Below are 10,687 nucleotides of genomic sequence, written 5' to 3' on the forward strand. Positions count from 1 at the left end.
GAAACCCCAGCACAACACTGAAGTGTCAAAAGGGTATATCCTTGGCTTGTTCCTTGCCTTAGAATGAAAGCTTGTGTTTCATCATTAAGTAGGATGTTAGTTGTGAGTTTTTCATAGATGACCTTACTTGGTTGAGGAAGTTTTCATCTATTTTTAGTTTTTTAAATATTTTTATATATAGCCAAATTCCCTCTACTCTAGTCTATGGAATTAATTTTATAAATTACAACTTTATACGTATGTCCATCAATCCAGAATTATAACTATTATTCCACAAGTTGTATTTTAAATCAGATGTAAAAGTTACAGATAAAAACACATTAATGCTATCTTTATATTTATCCATGTAGTTAACTTTGTGCTATTTTGTTTCTTCATGTGAATTAGAGTTACCATCTAGTACTCTTTCATTTCAGCCTGAAGGATTCTGTTTAATATTTTTTCTAGGGAAGGCCTACTAACTGACAAATTCTCTCAGTTTTTGTTTATTTAGAATGTCTTAATTGCTTCTCGTTTTTTGTTGAATAACATTGCTGGATATAGAATTCTTGGTTGATGTCTTCATTTGATGCTTCAAATGTGTCATCCCACTGCCTTCTGGATTTTTTTTTTTTTCTAATTAGAAATCACCTGCAATTTTACTAATGATTTCTTATGCATGATGAGCATCTTCTCTCATACTGCTTTTAAAATTCAACCTTTGTGTTTTGCTTTTGACAGGTTGATTATGACATGTCTAGATATGGATCTCTTTAAGTTTATTCTAGTTTATTGAGCTTTTTGGATTTGTAGATTAATACGTTTCATCAGGTGTAGGAGTTTTGGGATCATTATTTCTTCAATTATATTTCCTGCTTTTTGCTCTCTGTCCTCAACTTCTGAAACTCCTATTGTGTGTGTGTTGGTATACTTAATGTTATATGTCATAGGTCTCTGAGGCTGTACTCATTTTTCTTAATTATTTTTCTTTCTTTTCCCATGACTGGATAATAGTTATTGACCTATCTTAAAGTCTATGATTCTTTCCTCTGCCAGTTCAAATGCTCGGTTGAGCCCCTCTAGTAATATTTTATTCCAATTATTATACTTCTCAACACCAGAATTTGTACTTGATTCTTGTTAAAAAATCATTTTATTATAATAGTATTTTCTATATGCTAGCTGGTGAGGTACTGTCTTATAATTTCCTTTAGTTCTCTTAACACGAGACTCCTTTTTATTTTTATGTATTTTTTTCCTGTACATGCCATACTTGTTTATTTCTATGTCTTGTATTTTAAAAAACTGGACACCTTAAATAGTATTGTGTGGCATCTCTGGAAATCAAGTTTTCTCTTTGACCCAGAGCTTGCTGCTGTTGCTGTTTGTTTCATGACTTTCCTGAGCTAAATCTTATGGTTTGTATTGTTTGTAGTATGTTGCCATTGAAGCTTCTGTTTAATTAGCTTAGTGGTTGGCTAATAATTAGACAGAGATTTTCTTAAATGACTGAAAGCCGACAAGTGTCCTAGCCTTTGGTAAGGGGATCCAATGATTTAGGATATGCCTTCAACGCTCAGGTAGGCTGTTTAAACTCTTCCTTAACCTGTACCATTTGCTTTCGTAAAGCGCCAAGGTCAGCCAGAGGTGAAATCTTAAAAACTTTTCAGGTGTTTCTTTGGTGTGTGAACAGCCATATGAATTAATGTGTCTTTCAACATTCCCAGGAATTTGTCAGAACTTTTCAAATCCTCCTATGGCAATCTCATTCTCTTCTTTTCCTTTTAAGTTTTTGTTCAGCTTATTGTTAGCCTCAACTGATATTACTACCCCAGGCATGTGTGATGTTAAACAATTGCTACTGATTTTTTTTTTTTGACAATTGTCCTTTGGGAAAGGACTGATTATATTAGCATATCTATAAGACAGGCTAAATAAAAGCAAATACTGAGATTTGGGTTTTCCAGGGAATTTAGGAGAGCTACAAATATGTTAAGTCATCTCCAGTGGCTGCTAGGCTACTCATTGTCACCGTAATTGTGAGCTGTTGGCTTTCAAGGGTACCATGAGGTTGGAAAGAGGAGGATAAAAATAAGGTAAGTTAAAGTACCACAAAATTCACTATTTTAAATAAGATTAAACTGCTTTTCTTCATTAAATGATCCTTGGATTGTTGCACATGTTAGATTATTTTCTAGAGTTTTAATAAAATGTTTTTTGCCAGTGTTTTCATTGTTTTTATGAAACAGAAAATTTTGGGAGATCTTAGAGATCTTTTTCCTACAATTTCCATTCTTATTACTCATAACAGTGGTTTTTAACCTTTGTTGTGTAGACAAAAAGAGTCAAACTCTGTAAAATATTTGAAGAGATTTATTCTGAGCCAAATATGGGTGACTGTGACCCATGACACAGCCCTCAGGAGGTCCTGAGAACATGTGCCCAAGGTGGTTGGGATGCAGCTTGCTTTTATACATTTTAGAGAGGCATGAGACATCAAATACATTTGAGAAATAAATTGGTTTGGTCCATGTTAGAAATGTTTGTTCTTTGATGTCACAAAGAAATAGCACTTGAACATAAATTTATTTTTTTCAGCAAGTCTTTTTTTTTTTTTTTTTTTTTTTTTTTTTTGCAGAAAGGGTACACTTGCTAGCAGTTTTGTCATGAGAGTACACTGAACAAAGGAGACAGGGTCGTTTATAACCTGATGTGTCCACCTTACTGCCGTGTCTGGTTTTTATTGGCTGGAACGGGACTTTACATTTTCTGTTTGTCCTGATTGGCTAGCAACTTAGAACTTTTTAAAAGAGGCAAAGGCAGAGGAGAACGAAGGAAGGAGGAAGTAACTTGTGGAATGCTGAGAAAGGTAGAAACATCTTCAGATAAGGAAGAGGAACAGGCTATGACCTAATGCCTGCTTGGACTAGTATAAGAATGCTAGGGCAAATATTTAGGCTAAATTGTGGGAGCTAAGAACGTAAAGTACATTGATTTCTGTATTATGGCTAGCAGATATTTAAGAATGTGAGTACTGGTCTTTGAATAAATTTTGCTTCTTTTTTTTTTTTTTTTTTTTGAGATGGAGTCTTGCTCTGTCTCCCAGGCTGGAGTGCAGTGGCACAGTCTCGGCTCACTGCAAGCTCCACCTCCCGGGTTCATGCCATTCTCCTGCCTCAGCATCCAGAGTAGCTGGGACTACAGATGCCCACCACTGTGCCCGGCTAATTTTTGTTGTTGTTGTTGTTGTATTTTTTCAGTAGAGACAGGGTTTCACCGTGGTCTTGATCTCCTGACCTCGTGATCCGCCTGCCTTGGCCTCTCAGAGTCCTGGTATTACAGGCGTGAGCCACCATGCCTGGCCTAAATTTTGCTTCTAAGAGAAGTTACTATGTGTTCCTAATTAGACTGGGAGGAAAGTCTCTTTGAAGAGGAACCTCTACTTTACGTTTTACAGTCCAGAAAGGTGAGACAATTTGAAGTGGAACAGGTGGGCTTCCAGGCCGTGGGTAAATTTAAACATTTTCTGGTTGACAATTGGTTGAGTTTGTCTAAAGACCTAGGATTAATAGAAAGGCAATGTTCAGGTTAAGATAAAAGATTGTGGAGAACAAGGTTCTTTGAAGTCTCATAGTGGCTGACCTTAGAGATGACGGATGACAAATATTTCCTATTCAGACCTATAAAAGGTGCTAGACTCTCAGTTAATCTCCTCAGGATTGAGAGGGCCTGGGAGAAAAAGATCTAGCTATGTTAATAGAGATTCTTTACTGATGCACATTTTCTCCCACAAAGGACAGCTCTGCAGGGCATTTAAAAATATTTAAACATATTTAAACATGTTTTGACATAAACTATTTGGATTTTCTTCTTTGTCACGTAATGTTATGCCAGAGTCAGACTGGAAAGTAAAACATGATATGTAGAGTTAAATAAAACCCATGTGATGAAAATTTATAGTTTGTAGGGCATGACTCACCAAACTGCTTAGGTAGGAATTTGGGCAAGATAAAAAAAAATCAGAGCTTAATCCTCAGTTGACTCGCCAACATTTTATGGCAATCTAATATATATTATACTCTTGATATGCTAAGCATTACATTTCCTTATACCTATAAATTAATTATGGATAAAAAAATAAGGACATGATACTGATGACAGGCATTTATTGTGTCTTTGTTACAGGAAAGGGGTTCAGATCCAGACCCCAAGAGAGGGTTCTTGGATTTTGCACAACAAAGAATTCAGGGCGAGTCCGTAAAGTGAAAACAAGTTTATTAAGAAAGTAAAGAAATAAGAGAATGCCTACCCCATAGACAGAGCAGCCCCGAGGGCTGCTGGTTACTCATTTTTATGATTATTTCTTGATGATATGCTAAACAAGGGGTGAATTATTCATGCCTCCCCTTTTTAGACCATATAGGGTAACTTCCTGACATTGCCATGGCATTGTAAATTGTCATGGTGCTGATGGAAGTGTAGCAGTGAGGATGACCAGAGGACACTCTCATTGCCATCTTAGTTTCGGTGGGTTTTAGCCTGCTTCTTTACTGCAGCCTCTTTTATCAGCAAGGTCTTTATGACCTGTATCTTGTGCTAACCTTCTTTTTTTTTTTTTTTTTGAGATGGAGCCTCGCTGTATCACCCAGGCTGGAGTGCAGTGGTGTGATCTTGGCTCACTGCAACCTCCGCCTCCCAGGTTCAGGCGATTTTCATGCTTCAGTCTCCTGAGTAGCTGGGACTACAGGCACATGCCACCGTGCTCGGTTAATTTTTTGTATTTTTAGCACAGACTGGGTTTCACCGTGTTATTCAGGGTGGTCTCGATCTCCTGACCTCGTGATCCACCCGCCTCGGCCTCCCAGTGTGCTGGGGTTACAGGCATGAGCCACCGCGCTTGTGCTGACCTTCTATCTCATCCTGTGATATAGGATGCCTTAACTGTCTGGGAGTGCATCCCAGTAGGTTTCAGCCTCATTTTACCCAGCTCCTACTCAAGACGAAGTTGTTTTGGTTCACATGCCTCTGACACCTTTACTATATACCAGTCATTGTTTAAGTACTTTACATATATTACTTCATTTAGTTTCTCATTCATTCTATAACTTTCAAGTTTATGTAACTGAAGCACAAAGAAGTTCAGCAAGTTAATGGAAGAGGTTTGAAACAGGGTATCTCAATAAACAATGAAGTCATAAAACTCTAGAAAATTTACACAGAATATACAAATTTACATAACATGTAAATTTTACATAAAAGTGTTAGAGATTCCCTGAAGCCTCTTAAGGGGCCAAATGTCAAGTACCGAATTACGGAAGACTATTTCCCAAAGATTTCTGTCATTTTTGCTTCATATTAAACATTAATAGAGCTGATGCATGATTTAAAGGATAAGGTTTCATGTTATTGCATGCCAGGAATAAGTTTTCAGTGAGAACCTAGCATGTGGCAGACACTAACCTATGTTGTAGGCATTATCAGCTGTGAATACAACAGACATGCTGATGAATAATGTATTGCACGTTATAGAACTTTCAAGGCCACCCCACACATTAATGATAGAGTGAGAATTTGAACTAAGATATATTTGATTCAACGTGTCTTGTTCTACTCTGCTGCACTTAAGATCATAACCATTCCTTGAATTAATAATTACATTAAAAATGCCTATTACATTACAAATAAAGTGGCCCCATATCAACACCTGTCTCTAGGTGTGGACATAAAGTTGTAGCTACTCTGATAGGAGTAACTTAGATGCTTTTAATAGGTAAAATGTTGAGTTGAGTAAAAGTTTAAGGACATTTTTAATTCCTTCTAAAAGAGATACATTCTGTACCAGTAATAAGGTTTAACTCATCTAATTGTAACTGTAGGCAAGATTCCAGCAAAACCTGGCCTGATTTCATCAGCCCCTCACCACTTCCCACACAATCCTTCACCCTTTTCAACTACTTCAAACATAATTCAACCTATACCACTGGTTTTTACACTGATTTATACTGGTTAATAATGCTTTCATATTCTAATAGTTCATAATTAAACATGGGCAAAGAAAGTGAGAAAGAGTTGAATACTACTTTTTCAAACTTTAAATTGTTTTTAATTTAAAAACCGCTTTTGCATTCATTTTCTCATTTTATTTGTTTTGTTGAAATAGGTTTACTTTTAAAGTATCAATTAATTAGAAAATACCCTTAACTTTTACATTAAATCTCTTGACTCTGTAATTCTTGGATTTGTCATATAATATTGAGCTATTCACAGCATATGGAAGTTAATTATGTTGCATTGTACAATCCTTAAAAAAATCTCAATTTAGAATGTATGACATTAACTTACAGGAAACACAGATCCTACTGTAGTTTACAAACTCGGCAATAGCCAATCACCTTCTCAGTTTTCAGAGTACATTGAGGTCACATTTTATATATTACAGCCAGGAGCAATGTAATGTGTTTGATATTTATTTTTCAAATATTAGAACATATTTCTTTGTCTTCCAGGAAAGTCATTTATTTTGATTTTCTTTTATTTTCACAGAAGTACTTACTTTGGGTTTGATATTTTTTAAAATAATGTTTGCTCAAGGAATTCCGATTAGCTCTTTCAGGGGATGAATTAGGCAAATATGAGTTTCTTGCATCTTGTGCTATTTCATTTAAAATCCATTATAACTATATTAATAAATACATTTACAATTATTTTTCATGGAAGTAGGTATTTTCAATTGCTTTGTAGTGTAGTAACGATTGTTCATAAATGACACAAGATGTACTTTGTGAGCACTCCTTTATTTCGATGAATAATAAAACCTACAATTATAGTAGTTAACAAGTATTTTTCAATTACTGTTTTAATGACTTAGGATGGGCATTACCAAGATAACAACTGCCTGAACTAGAAGAGGTAATTTTTGGTTTCATCATAAACAGTGTAGTATTGAGCTCAGAAGTACCTTTGTTTTATATTGTCTTCTCAACACAAGACAAATTATGACATTACAAAATAAATTCAGTTGCACACTGTTTATCCTCGTGTGCGCATAGCAGAGAGATTTCATTAAGAAATGTCACCATTTTCCTAGACTTTTACTGATTTGATAACCAAGTGGAACTGCTACATCAGGCCTGGCGTGGTGGCTCACGCCTGTAACCCCAGCACTTTGGGAGGACAAGTCGGGCAGATCACCTGAGGTCAGGAGTTCAAGACCAGCCTGGCCAACATGGCGAAACCCCATCTCTACTAAAAATACAAAAATTAGTCAGGCGTGGTGTGGCAGGCACCTATAATCCCATCTACTCAGGAGGCCGAGACATGAAAATTGCTCGTACCGGGGAGGTGGAGGTTGCAGTGAGCCGAGATTGTGCCACTGCACTCCAGCCTGGGTGACAGAGTGAGACTCCATCTCAAAAAAAAAAAAAAAAAAAGCTGCTACATCACAAGAATTATACAACACATAAAATGCCTTGCCACTATAATTTTGATGTCTCAATGAATTAGTCTGCCATCCATATCTCATATAGTAACATCATATTTCAATAATATTTTAGTTACATATTGGTAGAGTATATTTTACTGTAAGTAAATGTGGCCATAAAAATTTATTATGTCAGGTGATTGAGACATCCAAGGGTTTTTTCCATGGCTAGTCTTCTAATAGGGATTAATTGACTGACACTCTTGACCTTCTATAGGGTTAATGACGGCCGATGACTAACACATTAATAAATCCTAATAAGTTTTTACAGATATGACGCAGTAATATGAATACTGTCTGTGACTTAATCTTTTATAATTTGAGAACTGACAAATTCAACACTTGGCAATATAGCCCTCCGTGGTTCAAGTGTTGTTGGGTTGGCAAATTTTTGCCATCAGTGCTCTTTCCATTTGCACATAATTAATTAGTAATAAGTGTAGAGATTGTATTATGACCTAGTTATATATCTCTGTGGAAATCTGTGTATTGAGATAAAATGATAATACTAGATAGAATGCATGAAATCAATCTCAAATGCCATTTAAATTTTGCTTTTCCATTTATCAATGTACTTGGTGAGATGTATCTCATTAGAATTTTTTAAACTGTTGTTACTGAATATGCTTTAAATATTATGCAACATATTGATATTTTGAACATGTATCTCAATATCTTTATATGCAAAATATCACCTCTGGTGAGATTATTATTCATCTAAACAGTTATCAAAAACTACTTGGATCTTTAGGAAAACATGTTTTTTGCTTACTCTTCTCTACTTTAATGCATATCAAGTTTATTAGAAGTCTCTAAACCACATACCTTAAATAAAATTATAGACATGATATATGATCCTTCCACGTAGACAAACTGACTAAATTTATGAATGCAAATGGTATCCTTCCTCATTATTTGTGGAACACCCCTGGTAAATTTGTCTGATGACTTGTGGACATATAAGAAGAAAAAGCATTTGTCATTGGAAAGGTTAACGTTATTAAAATTTTTTCAAGTAGCATTTTGTAAAAAGCTTGTTAGAGATGGTCCTGCGTATATGTGTATATTTTATAATTTATGTATGTAAATTAATGAAGTGATTGCATTTAAAGATGATTTCACTGAAGCTCATCCTATGGAGAGGTAGCCTACACCAAAGTCTTAACTAAGAGTGACTAAACTAATGAAAATAAACACAATTACTTTCACTTTTTTTTTTTAATCAGCCAATGCCTCTACTTTCAGGCATAGAAAGGCCCCATGTGATCTATAAACTATATTTATTTTATTAAATACCTATTACTGTGTCAGGAGCACACACTCAGTTTCTTTTCTTTACATTCATCTAAAAATGTTTCAAAAATTCCATCCTGTGATTGCTGCATAATTCCAACACTTGCTGGACCTGATATTCTACAGGATATTCCAATTTCTTGAGTCACCTTATAAAAAGTGTGCTAAGGGAAATACATTCATTTTTGTTATTGTTTTGAAAAGAGGATCTTACTAAATTTCAACAGAAACAGCTTCTAAGAAAAAAATAAGAAATTATGCTGCAATGAAACTTATCACTTAACAATAATTATTAATTAAAAGATCATCAGCACTTTTTTTAATGGTTCACTCAATTTTAGCACTCATTCATTTGTTCATTTGCTTCAAAAATAGTTAGGTGTCTACAGGTGCACGTTGTTGTGTTTGTTGCTGGGGATATATAGAGGAAAGAAGTCCCTGCTCTCTTAGAACTCAGTCTTTCAGGACATTGGATATTAAACAAATCATAACTCTGCAAAATATTTAGTTACAATTATGATTTGTGTTACAAATGGGAAATACAGAGTGCTGTAAAACATACAAAAGGGAAACTTACTAGATCTATAAGAGGGGCTCAGAAAGACTCCCCTGAAGAAGTAACATTTAAACTAAGATTTGATGAATAATAGTTATTCAGGCAAAAAGAACAAGGGGATGGGTGCTCCAGGGAGATAGAACATAAATAGAAGGCTTGGACTTTCTCCCTCCACATAGCAGAAATAAGCATAGCATCTTAAAAGTTCAACAATAACTACTACTATATGAATTGCTTTAACTTTAACACAAGAAGATTTAATAATAGCTGTACATGCAACATGAAGGAAGCCATAATGGCATATAATTTATTCATCTTTGAAATAACTGGATTCAAAGAATACCTTCAAAGAAACATATTTCCCGTGCAAACACATATTCAATTGTGGGACAATAAATATGTATTACACAGTGCTCAAAATTTAGAACTTCTTTGCAAGTTCCAAGATGTATGACTCATATATACATCTACTATGAAAAAACCAATTACACTCTGCTCCATGGAATGTCGTTTAAGGTAGAGTAGAATGAATGAACACTTGTAAGCGAGTTAGAAAGTACAGGTCCTCATTGCAGTTTGACTGTGACCAGCCTAAGTTTTCGTTTCTTTTTGCAGTGTAGGTAACATTATTTCCTTACAGGGGCATTATGAGAATAAAATGTGTAATATTTGTTTTGAGTTTCGAAAATTGGTATAAACTATACAAATGGAGTATTTTATCATTTTTCCCCTGACAATTCCACACATATTTGGGTTTTTCTTATCTTTGATCAGATGTCTTCCCTTTATTGGAATGTGTGCAACACGTACTCTTCTTTTTTTCCCCTAAAGGTCCAATTAAAATCCCATTACTTTTTTGAGGCTTTTTTTCCACCATAGAAGTTATTTTCTCTTCCATCTCTAAACTGTCTTAGCACTTACAAATTATCGGGTGACTGGCATTTATTGACTTGTATGCTTATTTTAATGTGCGTTTCAAAAGCATAGTATTTTGATGTTGAAAGGGAAATTAAAGTTTGGTCCAGTAGATTTCAGAGGTCGGGCTTTCCTTTGAATTCTTTCAACCCACTTGTCAAATAAATTTTGCTTGAACAGCTCCTCTGACAGATAGCTTGGTATCCTTTGATTAAGTATATTTTACTTCTTGACATCTCTAACAGAAAGTTGTTTGTTTTTAATTGACACTAAATATGTCAAATTGCTTTCATACCTGGCAACTATTTCCTGATCCTTTCTACCATCATCTTCCTTTTTCTGGGCAAAGCAAGCTTTCAGAGTTTCAGGTATTTTAGTTATCATTCTTGCCTAAAAATATTCCAGGAGAATATCTATCTATCTATCTATCTATCTATCTATCTATCTATCTATCTATCTATCTA

At 35.0% G+C, this 10,687-nt stretch overlaps 1 long non-coding RNA gene across 1 annotated transcript in view; it reads right to left on the reverse strand.

Moving 5' to 3' along the window:
- LOC116468395 (uncharacterized) overlaps positions 1 to 10,687 on the reverse strand; it is a 112,925-nt gene that overhangs the window by 96,425 nt on the left and 5,813 nt on the right. The gene's annotated exons all lie outside the window — the stretch shown is intronic.

Source organism: Hylobates moloch, unplaced genomic scaffold (genome assembly GCF_009828535.3).
Source record: "Hylobates moloch isolate HMO894 unplaced genomic scaffold, HMol_V3 SCAFFOLD_5, whole genome shotgun sequence".
NCBI classification, from domain to species: Eukaryota; Metazoa; Chordata; class Mammalia; order Primates; family Hylobatidae; genus Hylobates; species Hylobates moloch.